A 25,407-nucleotide genomic window follows, 5' to 3' on the forward strand; every position below is an offset into this window, starting at 1 on the left:
ATAGCAACTTGCCAAGATGCCTTTGTTCTTATCTGTTTTGGAAAAATAGGAGAGGAAATAAAATATGCACTCAAAGCATGATCAACATGGTGCAGAGTGCCCTGGTATGCTCTGTCCTACAGGCAGCTGTGAGGAAGGAACAGGCAAACCACTTAAATATTCTTAGGAGGCCCTGCCCTGTGTGGGGAGAACAAAAAATTAGGTGACTGCTGAGTGGTTTCAGGAAGGCAATCTCGTGCCATTTGAAGCTCTGGCAGGACCGGGGCTGTTAATGTCCAGAGAGACGAGCTGTGTACCAGCTATTGTGTGCAGAACACTACATGCCAAGAAACTTAGTGATAAGCTGCAGGGAAGAATGGGTCTTAAAAAAGCCTAATTGTCTTAGATGAAAAATGAGACAGAGCTGACAGTGTTTTCTTAAATTCTGCCTTGGTGTGCAGCTCACTTGTGACAGATGAAATAAAACTGTGCTCTTAGAACCGCCTGTAAAATGGTCACAAGCACACTGTGGCTAGAAATCAGAGCATGGTTTTAACCCTAAGTTGCAGGACCACACTCCATATGAGTGGTGAGCACAAACAATAGCTGTTGTCCTGCTGTGATCAGTTTAGGGATGGCATTATGGGATGTGACTGCCTGTAACAGCAATGGATAGGATCTCATGACCCAAAATGTTCCCTTAAGTGTTACTATCATCTGGACTAGAGAAAATAGAACAGATTACAAAACCTTTATCAACAAGACAAATAACAAAATATACCTAAGAGTACAATATACCCTGACCTTTTCCCCAGTATTTCGTGTATTCCATCATTAAAGAAAAAAAATTAAATAAGGAACAGCCTTCAATCCTGAAGCTGACTACAGCATTAACTGGCTTTTCCCCATTAATTTGCTAATTGTCAATCAAACGAAAAGAACTATTAAGAGAGATTGAACAGCAACCCTTTTAATGCTAATAACAATTAAAAAGATTTTATTTTAATGGGCATTCTTCAAGAGATGACAGGTACATAAAATGGTTAGGTTGATGAGGAGCTCAGTGTAACCCTGTGATGTGCACTTGCAGCTCAGAAAGCCAACAGGATCCTGGGCTGGATCTCAGGCAGTGCTGCCAGTGAGACGAGGGAGGGGATTCCTGCCCTCCTACTCTGCTCTGCTGAGACCCCACCTGTACTGCTGCATCCAGCTCTGCCTTGGACAGTAAATCCCCTCTTTAGCATTTATTATTAGTGCTAAAAGTAGATGTGCACACACAGCTTCCCACCATGTGTAAGACCAGTTTCTGGAATCCTATCAGGTGCTTACTGATTGAACAAAGTCAAAACAAGGAAACAGAAAAACCCAACTCCAAAACAGATTAGGTGAATGCCATTAGAGCATCCATTAACACATACAGTAATATTAATTCTATTTTCTGTGCTCACTAGTGAACTTCATATGAAGACTCATGCCAGGGGGAAAAAAACCTACACAACCACATAAATCATCTCTGTATCTTTTCATGTTAAGTTGCAGTAAAATGAAATATGAAGTAAGAGCAAAAAATTGAGACACAATATTTTTTCCATTTACAAAAATACACACAACAAACATGACTGCAACTCCTGCTGCCAGCAAAGCACTGTTATGTTCATACAGCTACTGTCCAATGGAAATCCACGTAAAGAAATTGGCATTCTTCTGTAACTACCGCTTTTCAGATGGATGCATATTTTCAGCCCTGAGAAATGAAAATTGTTACTTAAAAAAGACCCCAAACCAGCATTCCTGTAGGTTTTAAAAGACACAGATCAGTAACACCATGAAGCTGCTTGACTTTATAGTTCAGGTGGCCACAGATTTACAATGAACCCCCTTCTATCTGACACCATACCACTTATTCCTTTCAGCCTCTGTTATTTATGGAAGAAGCTGCTTACTAGACCTGCATTTGACACTGGTGTATCTGTTAGAGCTGCCGTTTATAAAACCAAACCAAAACCACATGTCTTACAGATAAACTGTGGAAAACTTTACAGCTAATAAACTTTTTTGATGTTGTCTGTGCCAGTTAGAGACATCCAAATGCTTTGGCAATATTATACCCTTTTAGGGAAAAAAAAAAGAAAAAGAAAAAAAAAGAGGCTGCTGAACTAAAGTCACACTAAAGTCACATCTCATTTTTTAGTATTTAAGCATCCACGTTTTTTCATCTTATAATTTGTATGTAACTTACAATACAATAGTTGCTTTTATTAAACAAATGTATTTTATATTCAAGAAAAACTGATTCTGTAAGAATGCAGAATGGCAATTTTCTATAAATATTAAATTTCAAGATTAGAACTGCCATAATAAAAGTGCTATTTTATACTCACAGAAGTTTTTCTACACAAGACTCTACAGAAGGCATTATTAAAATGAACTTTTAATTGAACAGAGAACTCATCCTGGGCCACAGGAATTTTGAGGTTTAAAAACGGAATGTAAAAATGCTTGAGATCATTAGTTAAACATGTGATAATGCCCACCTATTAATTTTTCCACAACAGTCTCATGCCTGATAGTAAAAAAAAGCAAGCCACTAGAACATTGCAGTGTAAAAGATCCAACACAGATTTTCATGGTGCCTTTCTGCCACCTTGCTACTATGTCTTTTTTTTTAAAAATATTTTATTTCTGAAAATGTCCATTCAAATCAAACATTAAAAAAATGGATATACCCTTAAAGCTAAAAACAGTTTTCTTTCTCAAGAACTACAAGGGGTTTCCTATGTTTACAGAATACTTTGTACAATGGAACCTCATCCTTGTCAAAACTTCCAAAGCAATGTGGTAAGAAAAGAACGACAACAAAAAAAATCTAGACATTTTCAACCCATATGCTTTTTTTTTTCTATTACCGAAACCTAGCAACAATTTACAATAATAAATACAACTTTTCATAAACAGTAAACTCATGGTATTTGATTTTAATTCACTGTTATTCTACTTAGCACAGTGCAGAGGAAAGGTTCCTTAAGCATGCATTTTTAAAAGAACGCATTTTCTCAAGAGGAAGAGACCATGTGAAAATATAAATGAAGAACAGAAGAGATGAAAATGGAAGTCTGAAGGCATTTAGAAATTTTTCTCCCATATACCTCATGAAAGCACTTTGAGTATCACAAAACTCCAAAGAAAAAATTCTGTTTCCAATTGCATCAGCACTGTGTTGACAGCCATTTGTTGGTTTTCATTTGTATTAATCTCAATTTACATTCAAATGCATGTTTCAATGTTTACAGCTGCTGCCTTTCCAAGATCCTTAATCTTTTTACAAAGTTAGTAGGAGTTGTTTATGAAAATTACCATCAAAACCACTTTAAATACACTATCCAAACGGCATTGTTTTCTCATATCCTACCTACTGTAATTGAAAACTGGGAATTTACTGGAACTGACAATTTTTTATGAGTCAGATGGTTGATAGCCAGGCCAACCAAAACATCTGCTCTGCACAGTCACAACTGCTATAACCCATTTCCTCTTGTGCCTGGAGTCCTACCAAGTTGTACATTAGAGTTCCTTTTCCTTAAAGATGCAGAGTATGGAAAATCAGTTATTACCTTTTCTTCATCATAAAAAAAAAAAAAAAAAAAAAAAAAAAAAAAGCCTTGCAGTCTCTGATTAAAGTGTACTTTTGAGAGGAGGTAGCTCTGTATTTGGCACACAAGTGCAATTCCCTGGCCTTAACAGTAATGCTTAAAGTGGTAAATGACTTCAGTCTTGTCCTGGGCAGTAGCAGGACCTGCCTTTCTATGAAAGGCTCAGGATGGAAGGGGCATGAGACTGGGAGGAGAGCATGAAACAGGGTAATGCACAGATCAAAGATGTGGCATTGAGAGCCTGGTTTAGGCTCTCTAACAAACTCTAACAAAAATGAGAAGAAAACAAGCTTTGAATTTGGTAGGAAGTATGGGAAAGTATGTGCAGGAAGAGTATTGGCATTCTTTGAGAAGGACAAGCAGCTTCTGACCCTGGGGAAAGCAGGAAATAAGGGAGCTGAACTTCTGGTAAGGCTGTTAAGTGTGTACTATGGATATACACAGCAACTGGTGTGGGGATAAAAATGAGGGAAGAAAGAGAACATAAACTGTTAAACCTATTGGATGTTCCTTTGAGAAATGAGATGCCTCGCAGATGATTGATATTGTAGATGGCTCCCAACAATATGGTGAGGCCAAATCTGCTTCAGGAGGGAGGTTCCCAGTCCCAGCTGATTGCTCCTACATCTTGCTGGAGCCTTCACAACTCTTCAATAATTGTTTTTGTAGTATGACTAATTGAAGGAATGGAAAACTCGAACAAATGGGGAAGGGATTGCTTAAAAGAAACAAAGGATAAACTTACATGATGTGGTGGAGATTGCTGGGGAAGGTGGAATAGAAAGGCAGAATACAGAAAAGAACAGAAAGGAGTGAGGAGACCTTGATCTTAGCATCTGCAGCCAGCTTACACTAAGTGGGTCTTCCAGCAGACACCTACTTGCCTGTGGTACCTCTCAGACCTACCAAGTCAGTCAGCTTCACTGAAGCTAACTGAGAAACTTATATTTCAGGATCCTTTCTGAAAAAAGAAAGGTCTTCAGAAGAGAAATGCATGAGAGTAACATGCATTCAGAAATTTAATTTCTTAGGGTCAAATTTAATTCATTAAATTCTGCATGATACATACCTGTACCATAATTATTAACAACTGATCAGAGAAGAATTTGGTTTTGAAGCTGAAATGTGAATTACACCAGAGAATACACAACACTGTTTGCTTCCTTAGTATTAAGAGGCCTCTTGCTTCACAAAAGTTAGCAATTGTGGCTTTTTCCTACCAAATGGCAGTGTGCAATAAAATGAAAATAAAGCACAAACAACTTGTAACCTCATTGTGTAGCAGCGTCACTAGCTTTGATATGAGCAGCTACAAGTTCTCCCTATTTTTTTCATTAGTGTTTTTTTGGTAGGTGTTTTTTTTTTTGTTTTTGTTTTTTTTCTTGTTTTATTTGGTTGGTTGGTGTTTTTCTGTTTGTTTTTTAAATAATAAAACATACTAGGTGAAAGCAGGCTAAGCAATGTGGAGTGACAAATGAGACTGAGAAATCTGCTTAACTCTAGGGAGAAATTTAATCACTCCAGGAAATTCTTTCTCCTGTCTTCCAGGAAACCCACCAGGTCTGATCAAGGAGTGTTGATTCTTTAAATAGGACTTTAATGAAAACAAAGGCAGTTACCTTGAGTGCACTGCTCATCAAAGCTTTCCATATCCAGTCCCTCTCCCAAGGTAACACAGCAGCAAGCACTCTGGGCAAAGCACGGTTGAGCTCAGTGCTGTTCCCATTTTAAAAATTACATGGAAATTGTAGGCTGGGAACAACTTTGTAAAATCTGAAAAGCAAGCTTCTAGGACAACATACTGGGTTTTCTTCACTAAACAAAATAAATCAAATATCTACTGAGCATTAAATCTATCAGCAAGACCTCCAAGCATACCACTGGGCATCAATAGCTGAACATAAAAACAACGGATGTTACACAAACGGTGTGACATCCCAGGGGTTCTTTTCATTGTCATTGTTCAGGGTCTTCTTGTTCAACATTTACACATTCATCTGTTTTGTCTATACTCCTTTCTTTAGTTATGGTCGTGGTAATTTACTGCTAGTTTCACAATATGATTGACTGTTAAGAGTTAGGTAAAGAATGCTGTTAGGAAAAGCATAAGAAACTACAAATGGTTAGGAGGAAAGAGCAACATTCTTGTCCAAGAAAATACATGCTAGATTCAAAAACTTCGAGATTAATGACATTTCAGACAATAAAAATTAATTTATTTTGACAGCAGAAAAAGTTGTGGTAACCCTTTCAGCACAACAATACTGTTTGCTTAGGTCTGAAAAACAATCTCAGAAAACAAGGCAGATTTCTTCAATGGTCAAAAGCATGTTTTGGCAAGTTTGAGACTCAAATCTGACATACATAATCCAGGCGTGGCACAGTATAAAACTAATATGAGCTACAGTATAAAATTAGTATTTTTTAATTCATGTCAAGCAATCTAAAGTGCTTTCACACATTCATTTTCACATACAAGAGATAGAAAACATATTTGCAAACAAGGATCATTCTATCATATTGATTGAATCTAAAAGTCTTCACTTGTTAAGTATGTTTTGATGACACTACAGCAGAGAACATTTAATATTTTTAGAAGAGACTGGGTATGAAAGATGCTGATGATCTTAAATTTCAATTCATTCAACGACACTTCAGTATGAGTGCATTTGCTCTACCTACTCCAATATCAGGTTAAAATAAAATTTAAAACCACCATTTACAGAATTTGGAATATATCTGGTAATAAATTAATTTTTTTAATAAAAGAAACACAAAAAAGGAATAAATATTAGAAATTGAGACTGCTGGGTAGTAATCTTACACCTAGATTTTCCATGCATTCATAAAAAAGCAGCTTTCCTTCCTAGAAAATTTAGGACATCAGTTTATCAAACACTACACAGGAGCGTTGCTTAATTTTTGTTTCGTTTCCTTCTAACCTAACTTCTAAGTAGACCACATAAATCATTAAGTTATTATAAAAGACTACAGTTTTGCCATTAATTAAATTACCCTGAGAGACACCCTCTGCCCCATTACTCTGATGAAGTTTAGTAGGCAAGGAAGGGATTCCAATACCATCATGTCTTACCTAGAACCTCAAGAAAAGCACCTTGAGGTTGACAGGAGCACCTGCCTCTGCCATCACCAGCTGATACTGAGGTGAACAAAGTGTTCAGGGACTGCAAAGCTCAGTTTTAACTATTCTGAAACAGCAAGGAGTAGTTGCACATACTCCAACCAAGCAAATACTGCCATGTCTTGGCAAACAGCTACTTCCTCAACCTGTAGTTATGACACTTTTTTCAATGTAAGCCCTGTTTTAAACTTGTTTTCCTGATAAAGATTAGGGGAGACATAAAACCTGGAATTCAAACCCTTCATTAGTATTTCACCAAGATTCAAAACTCTCCAGCCATCTCTTCTCTCGACTGGACTGCAACTTATTTAGAAAGCCATATTTGCATTCCTTTCTCCCATTTTACTGATTTCTCATCTCTTTAAAAATAGCAATGTCACTGCAGAGGCCAAAGAACAGTCATCTTGTGTCCAGTGGAAAACAGAGTCTCCTAATAAATACCCAAGTACTTAACTACACAACAAAGAAATCATTAATACTAATCTAAATAAAATAATTTTCTTGCTAAGCCAACCTTCTAATTGCAAGTATGGCTGTTCTACACATGCATATTTATATGTGTAGATTGACAAAACAAACATAACATTAGTACACAGGGCTCATGGATGAAAGATTCGGAGGTAACAATTATATTTGTGAAGAACATAATATATTTGTGCAAGCAAGGATTCTAGGTAGAGAGCTGACTCTTAGAACTACAGCTAGACACTAACAAGAGTATTGCTTTAAAGATAATGAAATAGTTCATTGATACAATTAATAGATCTCACCAACAAAAGAGAGCAAAAGTTAAAATACTGTGAAAGAGACATCAAGCATAAGTATTTCTGTAATTGTGTTGTGGTGGCAAGTCAGGAGAAACATTTATTTTTTAAAATCAATCCAACTTTTTAATAAAAGCTTTTTCCCCTGCTCACCACATATTCTTCCATATTCCTGGCTCAGTGAATACCTCTGCAAAATCAGAAATACTATAGATTACATGGGTCACAACAAGAACACCGGAGTAAAGCCATATCCTGAGCCATGTCTTCAGTGAACCAGGAAGTACCAACATGATTTCACAGATGAAAAAGTGAATAATCAAAGTGTAAGGTAAAAACAAGCAAAGTTAAACTTGTTCAGTGTTCTTTCACCACTGCAGCTTAGCACTGCTGACCTGATTTAAAAATATAAAACATTTTATTTTAAAAGAAAGTGTCAAAAATATTAACTGCTATGAGTTGTTTTGTCAATTGCTGTTTCCTGAAAATAACAGGAATGTTACTTATTAAAGTTCACAGGGCCTTTGATTCACAAACTGCTGTTCTGCATTCCCATCTCAAGGATATATTTGTATTTCTTTTCCAGAGAATTTTATTATCCCCTAGTTTCACAAGCTGTTATTATGCATTCCCATTTCAAGAGTATAATATTTTTATTTCTTTTCCAAAGAATTCTATTATCCCCTTGTCTCATTATTCCATTTATATCAAATGGATCTTAAAAATAGCATGTGTCTGTGTGGGGCACTCTCTGCTTTGGACAAAGAACATGGAAGTCAGAGCATCCTGCCCCCTTGAGCCCTATTTACAAACATTCAGCTTTCCAACAAACAACATACTTGGTCTGCACACAAGAGTAAATGTATACAGATGTCACAAAGAGTAGTAACTCTAATAAAAATAAAATCCTTGCAGCAAGAAGAGAAACACAGCTTTTCTATTGTGTTTCTGTGAAGGTGGACCCTGATACAGGTGAGAAGCAGGACACTGAAATGAGGGATAAAAGCTGTATTTGAAAAAAATGGTTGTGACATTGGTATTTCAGAGTTCACATCTGTACTGCTATGTAAATCAGGCACATAATGTGAGAAAAACCTCACAGGAGTAGACTCCTTCTAGATATAATAAAAAAGTGACACTTGGTGACATGCTGTGTCAAGTGAGGTCTTTGGAACTTCCAGTGTAGACAGTAACTCCTGTACTTGGGCACACAGCTCAGGTGAAGGCTGAATCATCAGGTGCTGTTTACCTTGCCCAAGACAGAGCCTGAAACATGGGGTGCCCAGCTCAAATGTGGTCCCACTGAACTAAAGAGGTAGTTGCTAGAACAATATATCATGTATTTCCAGATGGAAGACTGACTCCATCACTGACATTTCCTTGATTACTGACTCAGAAAAGATCACCACATCTTTTGTCTTTTCCATCAGTGCATCCATCACCAAGTTAGGATGAAAAATTTGGAGAAGTATAGTTAAACTCTTTTATGGTGTCTGGAGCTGTATTTCAATAAAAAATAGTAAGAGTTCAAAGGCTACTAATATTGATACAACCCTTGAATTTTTAAGTCTTTCCTGACACTTTCTCTCATATCACCTGTTCTAAAGTTCAGAGAATAATTTTCTGTAAATGCAACTTTTAATACTGTCATAAGGCTCAAAATCACCTTCATAAGCTCAACTGCTTCAGCACAGCATCTCAGCATGCACAAATTAACAGAGAGGAATATCCTCTCTTCTAGGTCTGATATACAGCTTTCTGACCATAAAATTGAGTTGTACATTGACTACATACAAGCAAAAGTTGGATCACAACATGAAAGCTCCAACTGGAAGCTTCTTACCCTGTTGTACAGAAGAGAGCATTTGATTGATTTACTTATAAATTTTCTTTTTCTTTGAAGCAGTAAATTAAATACTACATTATTTTCAGAAGTTTTCTGAAATAATGCAGATTTGATGTTCAAGTTTCACAACTGATGGGATTTGCTGGATGATTGATTTGGCTCCACCTTGCAGTTATGAACAGTTAAGAGTTCATGGGGACACACAGACAATGGTAACTCCTCCACTTTCCCCTTCTTCATGAACCTCAGGGAACAATTTCAAAATAATATAGTCCTTTAGCTGTCTTGCATGTACACCTCTAGTGGGGCTCACTATGATACTTTTTATAGACAATATTAAGCACTTTTTTACAAGCTTAGGAAAAGTGCAGAACTGGACGTTCTTTTAAAATAGCATGTGGAAATCAAAGTAAGTGCCAGCTAAAAGATAGAGAAGTCAATACTTAAGATGTCATTGTAAAATAGAACAGATTAAACATAAGATGTAAATAGTAATACTTAAATTCCTTTGTATATTATCAAACTTTAAGTCTGAAACCATTGAGTCTTTACTACTAAGAAGCCACTTAGAAAACAGTTGTGTCTTATCAGTGACAAAATTGCAGTCCACAGCATTTTGAGGATCAAGGGAGAAGGAAGATTCAAGTCACATGCATTCTGGAAACTCTGAAATTGCCAAATTCAGCACCATTTTTATACTGAATCTTACCACTCTCAGCAACCTGATTTTTGCAAATCTATGTAACATTCTATCATCTTGATATCTCACATGCAAGATTCCTTGTTTTTTTCATTATGGCATTTATCTAGAAATTAAGTGGCTGATCTTTTATTTCTAGGGTTCAGACATAATGCTAGAAGCTTATCCTTTCTTGTTATTTTCTGAATATTAAGAACAGATGAGATGTTGGCCCACCATTTCCACTTTGTATGCAGCACCTTTCAAAAGGCACGGAAGAAAACCATCTACTTACACATTCTGCCCCAACCCTCACAACTACCCAATACAACAATTTTCACATCCTTGGGAATAGGAAAATATACTATGGAACATAGGAAACTACTTGAAGCTAGATATCACCTCTAGCTTCAAATAAACATGTTGAGAAACACTGCTTTAACCATAAATACAGTTTAAGTTTTAGCCATCAGAGAAAAATCTACAAGTCTGCTCTAATTAAGACTGAATACATTAAACAAAACCACTAACTGGTTGCAGCATGTTCCTTTTAAGGTGTACAAGTCAGAGTCTTCTGTTAGAGTCATAACTGAAATAGCATACAGTCAAATAACATCATATAGGGAATCTAGCTCTAGATACAGACATCTGTACAGAATCTTTCAACACAGAATCGGTTCTAATGGAAGGTTTTGAGAATTTAGGGAACATCAAGACTTTGAACTGTGAGTGTAGTAACAGAAATACACTGTGTATTTCAACAAACAAAATTAATTAGGAGCTATCCATGGAGCATGTAAATACTTTTTGGTCCTCACAATAAAAAGAATTGCTAGTCATCAATACTGAAATTCAACACCATCTCAGTTTTATTTTATAGCTATGCAAAGAATGGACCTTCTTTTATATTAACTTCCCACTCATGCATCCTAAGTAGCTATGGGATGAATCTAAAAATTCTGCTAGTGAAGCTACAGCCATATGTTTCTGTTGTGTGCAGTTCATTAGCAATATAACAACTCATGTTTAAGTGAAAATTTTAATAATTTAATAAAATAAATCAATTTCATTTTCATTTTTATTTGTAAAAGCAAGGACAAAAAATTTCATTATTTACTTCAAAAACTTCTTAACTTATGATTACATTCAATACTTACCTATGCTTTAAACACAATAAATGTCACTGTAATCTTGGCATCACTGAAAACAGTAAATCCAGGAAAGCAAATCAGCCTGTTCAGAAATACAACCTCAACTCACACCAGTTTCATTCTACAATCTAAATAAAGCTTCACAGAGTTACACTGGGTAATGAAATGAAATGACCCTCGTTTTTAGTTCTGCTGGGTACTTCTTTCAAATGTATATCTGTTTGATACAATAACATTTATAGCATTTTGCTTCTACTAGTTTCAAACAATTCAAGAAATAAAACTGACTGCAGCCCATGGTAAAGTGTCCTACAGCTGAGTATGTTACAAGACAGCATTTTAAGAGAAGATATAAATTTATTTATGTTCACATTCCTTTGCACAATGCTATCATTGCAACGCTAAAACTCTTGAGACATAGCCATGGCATACACAGGTGCACCTACCCATATGTATGAATACAAGTTCTTTTCATAGAAGTTATGCTCTAGTTACCAGATGGGCACTGCAGTAATTAGCTCAAATGAAACAGAAGTGCAGATCCTTCCATTCTCTCACTATTTTGCTGCTTCATTTGGGATTCACACTACAGTCTCGTCAAGTTCTGACCTTTCAGGCCAGACAGTTACTCACATCATGAACACAAACTTCCCCTTAACTGTGAAGCTCAAGACCTCTCCCTCTCCATGCAGCATTATTAACTGTTTGGTCTGCAACAAAAGCTACTGCTTTGATTTATACTTGGTCCCACAGCAATCTCCAGAAAGCTCTGTCTAGACCATGCCTTCATTTCTTTTGATTGGTCCCCAGACTCCTTGAGTAGTATTAAACAGAAATTGTTAATATTCTTTAGAAATAACTGTTGCTCTGGCTCCACACAGGCTTTTTAGCCCCTACAGTCTTGTGACAGTCAAGATGAAAACTTCCACAGCCTTCACAGATTGCCAGCAGGTCTGCTTCTGAAAGTGCTTTGTATCTGGGCTTTAGCACTCTCCCAATGTTATCAATGGCAATATTTATACACACATGAAAAGAAACTTTCAATGTTTTCCTTCTCCTCCCTAAAAAATTATGCCATTCCCTTTTGTCTTCCTCCATATTCAATTCCTCAATATCCTTAACTAGCCGAAAGGCTTCTTAAAAGTTTTTGTTTGGTTTGGGCGCTGCTTTTCAAAATACATTATTTTATTTCTGTGGCATACAAAAACAGATGCTTCATCTGCTTGAGCTCCTTCAGCCTGAAATACAAACTGGCTACTTAAACACATCCATCTTGGTTTTCCCTCAGAACAACTGCACTTACTTGACACTAGTTTGTCTTAAGGCTCTCTGTGACCAAACAGATGTGCTTATGACAAGTGGCTATTTGTTTGCATTAAATAAATATAGAAAATATATCCTTTTCCACTAGGATTAGTAAACACCTACAGATTTCTATCTCTTTTCTTCCCCCAAAACTTTTATTTTCTTCATTCTGAGAGGAGCTTAAACCCCACTGCATTAATCAAGCATAGAGTGTTCCCACATTAAGAAATACTCTCTGCAGGTATTTTTGTATCTATGAAATTGAAGATGCTTTACATTAAAACTTTAATCTTCACAAGATTACTATAATTATTAGTTGCACTATAATAACTGGTTTTGTGGCAACCACATGTTTGATGCTGTATTGTTAAAAGAAGAGCAGTCCCTTTCATAAGACGTTACTATCTGGAAGGCAGATGTATAAAGATACCAGGAAAGTCCAGAGACAAAATTAAACAACCCAGGTTTTTTCCTAATGTTTGTTTGCTTTGTATTGTAATTGACTCATTTTTTTATAGCTCTCACAACAAATTACCTTAGAACAAGAAAAGGAACTAACTGAAGGGCATTCTTTGCCGTAGCCAGTTTCACTGTGGAGCACACTGGAATGTGAGGTACAGTTATTCAAAAAATGGGGAGAATAGAACAGATACACTCTGACACTGATGCCACATTTCCTCAGGAAATTGAGCTAAAACTACAGCTAAATGAACACCTTGGTTTATCTGAAATATGGTATGGAAACCCTTGACATAAAAATGTATAAAGAATGCCTTCATGGAAATGTGTTCAAAGGATATCAGGAGTTCTTCATTCCTTCTAGAGTTTATAATTTCCAATTGAAAAGTCATTCTTGAAAAGGAGAAGTGGAAATTGCTTTTGTTGTACAGGTAGATAGATGTAAGATGTGGATAGACTGTGATGGGTATTTGCAGCAAGTCCATTATATGCTGGAGTTAAGGTTCAATAAACCTGGAATGTGGAGGCTCAAGATGGATGGTAAAATTACCATTGTTTATACAGCTCCTCAGAAAAAGTCATCCATTCATTTTCTCAGAAAACAGTTTAAGACAAAATGTTGATTGCCTTGATTAACAGGGAGGTGAAAAAACAGAACAGGTATGAGCTATAAAAGTTCAAAAAAAGTTCTATAAAAACTCCTCGTGTGAGGAATATAATAATTTACATTCAATCTTGATTTAAATTAACTTTGAAAACAGAAAAACTGGATATCTATTGGGTGAAAGAAAAATGCAGAGGGGGCATAGACACTTCTGACGCTCATCAGTCTATGATGTACTCCTTGAACAAAGCAGATGAAGCCTTATCTTACTGCTTCTCAAAGAAAACTAAGGTAACACTATTGAAAACTTTATTTCCTGCCTACTTACATTGGTGAAGAGCCACTCACTACCAGACTGTAGCAAAGGTGCTATACCTTATAAAATATCTCAGAGTCAACAACTGTCCCCTTGTCTCAGTTCAAATAAAACACTTTGGTGCACTGTTCACTAACATGATTAACATAATTCAAAGTGTTTCTAATCTCAGAAACACTTTGTCTCACTATGCGTATATGAAGAGACCTTTCTCTAAAGCCCCACACTTTTTGACCAGGCAACTTAATTATATACAAACTGCTGGTAGACTATTTGCCAAAAACATAGAAACATGTGTTTCCTTTGAAGATGAAAGATACTGAATCAGACTAGATTTTGAAATAGACAAAATAAGAGTCACTATTCTGCTGAGTCTTCATGGTACAGAAGTGCCTTTCTAGTTATAGTTATGATTTTTCCACCAATTTCGTATGAAATATGAAGTGATGCCATTCTTCTTCTATCATATTTTCAATGGGAAAATGTATTATTCAGAACAAAGAATGAAACCACAATTCAACTGTCATGACAAGTCACATAATGCACTGACTCCACAAAAATCATTCAACATTTCAATATATCAACTATTTTTCACATATTCTGTAATGCTGTGTTCAACTACGTCAGTTTAAAAAAGGCTTATTCTTAGCAGAATATGAACATTCCCAGTGAGACTTAAATACTGTTCTTTAATCTAACATAGTGAAATTATTGTTAATGCCAAGTCCAATAGGAGATCCTTTTTCTTGGCTGCAATTCTGCAGGGACCTTAGGTAATGGAATCAAAATCTTGAGCTTTAAACAAGTACTGGCACAAACCTAGCTGCAGTAACCAGAGCAATCTCAAGCAATGTTGTAGTTACCTGGTGTCTGCTCAACAGACTACCTTTTTTTGAGCCTCAGGCAGTTGGTGAATATATATCTTTGCATTAATTCCCAGTTAAAGCTAATTTTAATTAAATAAACTTAGGATACTCTAGTCCTCACCACAAATGATGTGCAGTATTATTCTGACAAAGAAGTTTAGTGATATTTGCCAACTTTGAGAAAATCCTCATTAGTGGATATCGCAAATAAAGTAAATACTGATCTTCAATTTTATTTGTAATATAAATTATGTCACTGTACGTATTTTGAACTGGTGAAAAACTTCTGTCTCTGTTCATATTTTATCAAGACCTAGCTTTAGTCTTTTATTTACACAAGGGAAGTTAAGTATCTTCCCCATTTCAGCACCTGAAAAAGTAATGAAATGTGGTCTGAGGGTACCCAGCTCTGATACTAAGTCACCTTCATTAATTATAAAAGCTCAAAAAGAAAGGTAACAAACTTCTGACACTACTACCAACAGTAAGTTAGGCATGCTAAGACTGATCTGCTTTGGGACCTACAGCGCTGTTCTGTCTGAAAGACAGCACTGAGTCTATAATCAGAAAATAAACAGGTCTTAGGTAACATATATCTTCTACAGGCACATAGAAATTCCAAGGACTTTGCAATGAATACTCCAGGTATGATTAAAATACCTTCCAATACTGCCTCTCAAAGTCAACACACCTTATTTATTATGCTTTTCACTTGATTAAATAAACAAACCTAATTAATTTAAAAAATCCATATAAGGAGTGTTTTGCTCCCATTGACATACTGGGGGCCTAGCAGGCTCCAGCACAGTTCAGAGTATGCAAAAAAAAAAAAAAGATGAAAGCCACTTTCTTCAGAAGAGCACGAAATACTGTGGCACTAGTCAATCAGACCTCTGGAGCTGATTCTCAGAGATTCTCAACACAGAGCTCTGTGTTGAGAAAACTTGGCTAATACAGAGATGACAATGCCAGGTTGTACATTCTTGTCTGAACCTATGCTGAAGCCATCAGCAATCCTGACTCTGTTAACAGCCACCTCAGCATTGGGAATAGCAATGGTTGTGTAATGAATAGTTGTATCATAATAAAATTTCATAAATGAGTTTCTTTGATAAAGCGCTGGATTTTTCATAGGATAACCAGAGGAGGCATAAGGCCATTCCTGAACTCAATTTTGGTTTCATCAACCTGACACCACAACAGCTTGAGCTGTCATTTACACCTAAAGATCTGAACGCTCACATGTCAATGTCAGCAGGAAGAGAATGACACCTAAGTCTCACCACTGAAAGCTTACTTCATGCTAAATTAATTTGATGCCACTGCTCACGTGGATAGACTTGAATATAATTTCCACTGTCTTCTACTTCATTTTGACATATTGAACTGACATTAAATAATTTAAATAAAGCAGCACAAAAGCATTTGGAAGGTACTTATCATTCAAAATATCTCTGTCTTGAATTTATACATACATGCACTTTAAGCTAACAGTAGCAATTGAAACTATTACTTAGAAAGGACTAAAACAGTATTTAAAAGATAACCTATGACTAAAGCAAAAAAATGTTTAAAACAGTAATTAAAAACTATTTCAGCTTGTTTGAAATTAATAAAATTGCTCATTTCCTCTCTACCTCCAACGTTGCTGTATCAAAGGACATTATTTGAAGAATTAAAAACATGTACTGAATGACAGCTCCTTAAATTGCATAAAGTTCAACCATGATAAACAAATACTCAAATGGACAAAGGTTAGCACACAGAATAGCTTGTACTCACCTATTAATAAATACCATATTAAATTTAGGTTGACAGCCACAGCTAAATCAGCAGATGAAGTAATTATTGTATTTGATACTCCATGGCTTAAAAATCACAACTACTGGTATCTATTTTTGGTCTGTCACTACCTTACTCTAGCAAAAGTTCATATACCAGTTTCCACATTTAAAAATGTGGAGATTAATACATCTTATCAGTGATGTTACAGGGCTTAAGTCAGTATTTCAAAACATTTGATTCTGACTGCAAAGTCCTCCATTAATGCTGCAGAAAGGAAACTTATTAATCTCAATTCCTTTAACTGCCACCAACTGCCTTGTGAAGAAGGAAAACAATTCAAGTTGCAGAAGCATTTCCAGTATCAGACAAATATCACTGGCAACATAAAATTCTTTTAACAGAAAAAGAATGCAAGAGTAATTCATTTGATGAGCCAAATTTCAGCCTGATACTTTTATAGGAATAATAAACATCTAAAACCAGGATTCATAATATTGATGCAGAAATACTGAGACAAACTCAAAACTATTAATGGTGCAAAAGACACCACTTCAAATGCTTTTACCTGTCTGAACCAGTTTTGCTGCTTTGACACACCTACAATTCTTGTATATATTTATCCCTCAGAAACACAGAACAAGCACATAACACAAAGAGGCCTTTATATATAATGCCATATAATTACCCTTTACATTTCAGATGGTTTGAAAATCTGTGTTTATGAATATAGTTCTGTGATCATGATCCTGTTGACTTCAATGAGGGCAGAGTCCACCTCATGGAATAAAAAACACAGTCATCTCTTGACTGGCCCGAACTACTCCAATTGGGCCAATTAGACCAGCCTTTCTATAAAGGTATCCGAAATATTGTTTTTTAAAAAGTTGCATGCAACTAGTTTCACAACAGGAGACATAACACTTCTTGCCTTGATCACTTTCCAGCATCATAAACCTCTGCTTTTTTTCTAACACAAACACAGGGAAGTGAAACTACCAGCTAGTCCTTTCCCATAACATAAAATATAATGAAAATTTCTTTGAAAAACAGGGAAGAAAACCCACCAACCATGACGTATACACCTGCTTTTCACTATAGCCAAAACTCTGGTTTAAAGCTGGAAATCAACTCCTTTCTATGCCAGTTGGGTATGTCAGTGATTTGCTTCCAAATGCAAGTGACATTTTCTCATTAGTGAATAATCAGTTATTCTGTGTAACTGTACTATTGTTTTCAGTATTTGTGTAAGAAAAACTAAGAATCTAGATTAGCAAAGCCACGCCATCCTTCCAAAAGGTAATATGGCAATTTGCATTCCATACTGTGTAATTATCTACAAATATGTTGCTTATAGGCTTTGATCAATAGTAGGCTTTATTGATCAAAATCTATGTTTTACATCTCCTATTTGCACCTTATCTAGCTTTCTATACACTGCAGGAAGAAGACAATAGAAAAAGTAAAGACTACTCTCATTGCTCTAGCTATTTACAGAAGTAATTAAAAAAAAAAAAAAAAAACAAGAAAAAATTAATCCTTGTACTGCTCTGAAAATACCAGCACACATTAAGCATAAGTTCATTTATTGAAAAGTCGTCTATCTGCTTTTCAGCATGTAAATGCTTCCAAACCGCTGAATAGCTATGGAACCAAAAATTTGTTGTAGAAAGAAATTTAAGACTACAGTAAGTATCAGTTTGGAACTGTATGCCACTAATAAGTTTTAAATATTTGCTCCTTGTTCTATATACAAAAACTCAGGAAATTATGTGACTTGCCCTCTCAGCATCAAAAGGAATCTCTTTAAGAACCTCATTGGAAACAAAAAATATAAAAATTGTTCTTCCTGGTCCTTCACGTTGATAACCTCACAGTGACACAAGGAAAGAGAAGACACTGATGCTCACTTCGAGACTTTAAATATATTTCATAATATATCAAAATATGTATTTGTCCTCTTTTTGTGCTCAACAGTTGTGGTTACTTAAAGGTGAGTTTGAGAATTCTGGTATTACTGCTACACTTGAAAATATACTGTTAAAAATGAAATGCAAATTGAAAAATAGCACTTATTCACTTTTGCACTTATTCTATGATTTCACAGTCTTAAAATAAAATGTATCATTTTCCTACCACAGACATCAACTCCCAGTAATTTGTCATCATTCTCAAAAGAAACATAAAACATATTGAAAAACAATAAATAAACATTTTGCTAACAATTATGTTTGTACACAACCAGGTCAGAACTGCACTGAAAAACTCTTATCTTCATGTGCAAATTCCTGGAACACACACATCATCAAGTTCTTTCACTTTTTCTTCATTTTACAGGCAAGCTTCTAAACAAACACAATTCATAACAGTCTCTAACTATGGTGGGAAAAAAGATAAAGCAAATCAGGCCTAGTATCCAGAAAAGGATTTAGACAAATAGAAGAAAAATAAGTAGTTGTCTAAAAATTAACTTTTTATGTTTCTGAAGGTATAAAACTTTGAGTTTTAAATCCAACAGTCATTTAAAGCTAAAACATTTATCAGCAACATTTATCAGACTACTTCTTCCCCTGCCAACAAAATTTTTTTCCAGACACAGTATTCCTTCATGTGCTATTTGGAGGGAAATACTTCTCTGCAATAAAAATTCCTTCTGTATTTTTTTTCACTCCCTTCCAACTTATACCAAACAAGAAAGCATAACAGACATCCTTTTATGGTTAAAAAGATCCTGACCAAGGTTCTTAATGTTCTTGGACAAGCAATGCCCACATTACCACAACACTTTCTTGACTTAACACAGTTTGAAGATGAGGATGATGCTTTACATGCTCCAGGCTGAACAGATTTGTTAGGAAGACATGTCCTGACAGATATGCTTAAGAGAATAAGGCCATTGATTAATCAAGAAAGGAGTCCATTAAAATAATGGAATTAATACATTTGTTGATGGTTACTTAACAGGACACTGTCAAGGTATTTTTGTCAATTTTTGAATATTCCCTTCTCAATCAGCAGTAATACATGCTTGGCTCCATATCTGCCTAGCTTTCAGTATGTTAGAAGCTGGATTGCAATTAATGGCTGCATTAAAAAAAAAGAAGAAAAAAAAAAAAAAGAAACAGTCCTGAACTAATAAATTACATGAAGTGATAAAGTGAGCATTTGCAAATACTTTGTTTTCTGTGTAATAGTTTTGCAAAGATCTGAATATCCTTATGCACAAGAGAAACAAATAAATATCTGGAGACGATACCGTAAAAGTTTCAAAATAGTGTTTTCAAAAGTTTACATGTAGTAAGCTTCTAAAATAGTAATCTTAAGAAGAATCTTTTTCACTGTATTTTTCAAAGAATACAAAATTAGAACACAAAGATAAAGAGATAAGACTTGTTTCCAGTCTTTCTCTGTGATTCAAAAAACACCAATGTTTTGTACAGCTGTAAATATCTTAATTGAAAGTATGTTCTGAAATTGCCTTAATATGGTAATGCAGAGATTATTCATCTTTCTCTACAAATTCAGAATCTTGTTTTTTCTGTCCAACTCCAAAATAGCTTTTGCATAGTCAATGAGCAATTAATAGTCTTCATGCTGAAAACTTATTATTGATTCTTTTAGTTTACATTAAAGGAGAGTTTTCCTTCACAGTAACAGTGATGATCGACTTGGTGAAGAAGAAAATCAGCTGCACCATGATCTACCACAAATGTTCCCAAATGGATCATTTGACTAAAGATTTAAACTGTATAATCTCTTAGATGGCCATTCCCAAATTGATTTAAATTACACTGATAGATTATTAAACTGCAGGAAGGAGTTTACAAACAAATTTAACTGAATGCCTGGGTGCTAAGCAAGTGTAAATATTCTACTTGTGCATTCATCCCACTTGAGCCAAGTTGTTCTCAAAGTTTTTAGATGATGAAAGAATTTTGAATATCATCAAGTTTTTCATTCTAGTGTAGACATACTGTAATAATTTTTCTTCCTTTTAGTTTAGTTTCAGATTCAGTGCATATGTAACCACTCTTTTCAGATGCCTCCCCACTCTCTTCACTCCTTTCCCTGACCTGTTTTTAGTCTCAAAAGATAATTAAGTTCATAAAAGCTCTTATGAAGAACAGCAGTCAGGTAGAGGAGAGACACAACTGGTTATTCCACCAAATACTGCCACAGATCAATTCAGTTTGCTATGAAAGGCAGCAAAAGGAGGGCCAAACAGTGAAAACACTTCTCATCTTTTCACTTGAAAAAATCCTACATAGGACACATGGGAGAACAGTAACAGCATAGTGCAGTGATTGAAGAAGATGAGGGATTAAACCTGTATGAAATGAAGCTTTACTATTTCTACTGTATTGGAAAAAAAGGCTCCCAATATTACCAGTTAGATTGTGCCTGGGCCAGTCTGACCCTCGCTGCTGGGCCAAAGGCAGCAACTGCGGCGTGTCACCCCAGAGATACCTTGGCTAGCTGGTGGTTGCAGCTGGGCACTGAACAAGTCCAGGCTTGTTGGAACCCCGTTCACCTCAGGAGGAATAGCTTCAGGCGATGGTGAAGAGAAAAAGGAGAGGATTCCGCTGGAGGGTTTAATGTCCAGAGGTTTATTCCATGGTTACAGAGGTCTGAACGTGAGCAACTGCTCCAACAGAATCTCGACCGCATGGTCTGATGACCTTTTTAAGCTCAGGGACAGGGGGAGGGGAGGTACAGGTGAGCCACCAACCAGGTGAGAGGGGCAGGGGCCCAGTGGAAGATGACACCCAGACAGGCCAATGACCCCTGGGCCTGAGTGGCATCCTTTGAACTTGACCAACCACACGATGCCTTGCTGGAATGCTAAGTCTGAGTGACAGGACTCACTCAGCATGGGGGTAAGGGGGAAGGGAGAGAGTATAGGCACACCTGGGAAAGTGACCTGGAAGGCCAAAATGGGACATTACAGCACACCACAACACTACTGCTCACAAACATGGTGATTTTACTTAAAACCTACATCTGTATGTGCCAAAAAACTGCTTTAGAAGAGGTGTCCTGCTAAGCACACTCACTCTGTCGTGATGAAGAGCATTGCAAAATTAATTAAATTTCTTTTTTCAAATCCCACTTATACAGATCACTATTACAATTTTCCAAGTTTCCTGGGAATGTGTCCTTCCAAGCCTATGAGACTGCAATTTTTTCCATCTTATATGGATCTCTGCTTCTTAATTGGCTTTGAATGACTCTCAGTTCTTTTCTATTAAATTATCTCTTTGTGCTGTATCTTCTTTTATATTTAGTCTTGAAGGACTACATTAACATAATTCTTATTCATACACAGTTACTCACCTTCTTGTAACATTTCTGTATCAGTGGCATATAACCTTCTACACCATTTTTCCAGGAGGAATAAGTTTATTCAGTTATATTCACAAAATCCATAAATAAAGAAGCCAAGGGAAAGTAATTCTGCATACTGCAATGCTGCCTCACATGAGTCAGAGAAATAATATATGCCTCCAAGTTGCTTTAATAGGTATAGTCTCCTAAATGTGATACCATCATTGCCTGAAGGCCTGTAAACGGGCCTGCAGTTTGATCACACATCTTTTCAAGAAGGAATTGGCAACATGTGGTAAACAACAACAAAAAAGAAACCAAGAGAATATTTTTGCTATTAAGTTGCTGCCATACAGTAAAACTGATGCTGCAAGAACACAGTCGTAAACGCCAGTCTTGTTTATTGCAAATTCAGTTTCACAGCTTCTTATGAAACATTTGCTATTGCATCAAGAGAATCTCTCTGGTAATTTCATTCCAACATTTCTTTTGTTTTAGGAGCTCATAAAGCACTCAGTCCTAAAGCACTGTATTATTAACACCTTAGTCTTCTATTTCCACCAAACAAGTAATATCCACCTATAATTTAAACATCTTGAAATAAAGTTTCAACAATTTCTGATTTTACATTAAAAAAACCCCAAAACTTGAAAAGAGAGTTTGAGTCGCCATGTAAAAAAGAATATTAACACAAGAGAAACTGCTCTTCTGTTCAGTAGCTCTAGTGCAGTCAATGTTAATTATACAAAACAAAGCTCAGAAATTACTGCCATTTTAACAGCCTTTTATTGACATTGCCAAAATAAATGATATGCATAAAATGAAATGGATACACAAAGAACTACATTCTACCTAGAAAGGTAAGTGTTCCATTTGTAAACAAAGATTAAACACAGTCTTAAGAATATAAAATTAAAATTGTATTTTAGTTTAAATATTTCTCATACAGACTGCAAGTCAGACTGCATGAACTTTGGTCTCTGTTCTGCCATTTATTTGCTTTTCAATATTTTTTTTATTAAGTGAAACAGTTGCAGGGCTTTTCTTTCATGCAGAACACAGCTCAATTCTGTGAACTTTAGAAAGAAGGTATAATTGAAGTTCTCAGTATCTTCAGAGATACAGTTATTGTCCAAATGTGAAGAGGTACCCAAAATCACCTTAAGACACTCAAGAACACTAAAGAATGTTATAGTGGCACAACAGTAACAACCCATAATAGTGAACAATGGCCTAGGAGAAAAATCTCCAGCAACTCTGAAGTCACACAACTCCTTCTGCTGACAGGTATGGCTTGCTTTTCCTTGAAGAAAAGTGTGTCAAAATGAACCAAACTTAAATGTCTGCTAATTTTAACTGTGATGAGTTGTAAAGGTTATAGGAAGAGAGGGGAGAGGAAGATCACTGCTCTGGTTAAAGCCTTGGACAAGCCCTCTACTCACAGCTCAGAATTCCACTCTGAATTTGCATATACCTAGATCATGTTTCAAGTCCTGTCTGAAACACAGATGTTTTTTATCATGTGTCACAACTCCTGTGAACAATATATTAAATTAGAACTTGCAAGATTATCAGTTACTAATTTCATCTAATCTATGTAGGGAGAAAAAGCAACAATACCTACATGTATGTCAAAATAGGAACGTGGGTATAACTTGACCTATATTTCAAGAACTTATCTAATCACTTAACAATAGTAAAATGAAAATTAAATAAGATTTATTACTTAGAAAAAGTAATGAGTCTAGGTGAAATGAGATAGAATTAATGATTTTATCTAGGACACACATTATAAATGCTAAACAATGAGAATAATAATTTGGAATGAGCGTGTTTATTCTTTGTTAACCAACACATTGTCCTAAGGGTTTTGCAAATGAATCACTGATTATTTACATACCATCAGTCAGTCATCAGTTTTAGTCAAGACATCAGTCATATCTGTCCAACATTTTTCTAAACCAGAGAATATCTGATATCTCCAAATATATAAACACATTCCAATATATTAAAAGCATATATATTTCAGTAGTGTATTACTTAAGACAGCTACAAAAGCAAGTCATTAAAATGACAAAATATGGCAAGAGATGGAACAGCATTATCAGTTTAACTCTATCTCCCTATTGTCCTTCACCAGAAGGACTTCCTATGGTATTATAAGGGTATACTAAAGTGTTATATGTGCACTCCAGACAGTTCATTACGCAATTTAAAACCAACATTTAATTCATGGACATATTTTTTCCCAAATTTTAATGCACTGGTAATGTGCTAAGGCCTAAGGAGTGCACGTAATTGCACCCAATGAGGCCAAACTAACGCTCCTCCCCACTGCCCCTTCTCTCCCATGGATGAGCTGCTTGCAAAGATTACAGGTCCCAGCACATGAAAGACATACAAGTTCTAGCATGAACACCTGAACTGTTAAAACAGCACCAGAGATTCAAGAAGTCTAAGTTTTACTTGCTGTTCTCTCACTGTCACACTGAGACGCTGCTGGACAAGGCAGATTTTCCATTAGCCTTCTCATCTGAAGTCTCCTTCTAAAACAGAAGATGCCTACATACACCTTCTGTAAACAAGCAACCACCTTCTTAAACAGAAGACACTATAGAAATTAAAAGCTTTACAGGAACATGGCACATTATTAGCTAGCAATTGGTAGACAACATGCTGTGCATTTTTTTGTGTATCATGGAACAAAACCAGCTGAGCATCCTATTTTTTTTTTGTTTTTACTTTATGTTTTATGGTATTATGATTAACGACATTGCCACTATCAGTGAGACAAAAATAAAAGTGATGGATCAGTCAACCTTAGTGTTTACTGCTGAGAGTAACTGTTTCAATGTTAAAGCTTTAATTTTTTTATTATTGTCTTAAACCTCTAAACTTATGAAACAAAGTAAAAGTGAGTAGTATTAAGCATGCCACTACATGATTATTTTACAGACATATATTTTAAAAAAGCCCAAACAAATGAAACCTTCTTTTAGGACTGCAGTCATGAAAGGACTTTTGTATATTTAACAAAAAAAAAAGTTACCAAGGCAAATCACAACATTCAAACCAAGCACGACTAAGAATCATATGAAATCACCATACAGATGCACATGCATGTTAATACTATTCTTTCTTAAGAAGACATAGTCTACAAGGCTGAAAGCTAGAACAAAAGAACCCCAGAACAGTAAACGAACCCAGTCCTTGTAGCAGCAACTGGCACTTTTATAAACAAAATTTACATTAAAATGTCAATATATGAGGTGCTGTAGGATTTAAGCCCCGATCTGAAGCCTTAGAAACAAACCCAGTCCTAGGGGTACTGAAAGGGGCTGTGCGCTCAGCATGGGAACATCCTTCAGAAAACCCTATTATCGTGCTTTATGCACTTATGTATTTGCAAATACAGATTTGCTGGTTCATGAGTTTTACAGATTACTTGCTACCTTCAAATTCTGTGCTCAACAACTTCTGAATATTCTTTTCTTCAAGAAGAAACAGCAGTGTAGAACAAATGCAAGAGTTTTAAAAAT

General features: G+C 35.7%; 1 protein-coding gene across 2 annotated transcripts in view; it reads right to left on the reverse strand.

Moving 5' to 3' along the window:
* Positions 1-25,407, reverse strand: part of BABAM2 (BRISC and BRCA1 A complex member 2) — a 161,770-nt gene that overhangs the window by 74,383 nt on the left and 61,980 nt on the right. The gene's annotated exons all lie outside the window — the stretch shown is intronic.

This window comes from Ammospiza caudacuta, chromosome 3 (genome assembly GCF_027887145.1).
Source record: "Ammospiza caudacuta isolate bAmmCau1 chromosome 3, bAmmCau1.pri, whole genome shotgun sequence".
In the NCBI taxonomy this organism is placed as follows: Eukaryota; Metazoa; Chordata; class Aves; order Passeriformes; family Passerellidae; genus Ammospiza; species Ammospiza caudacuta.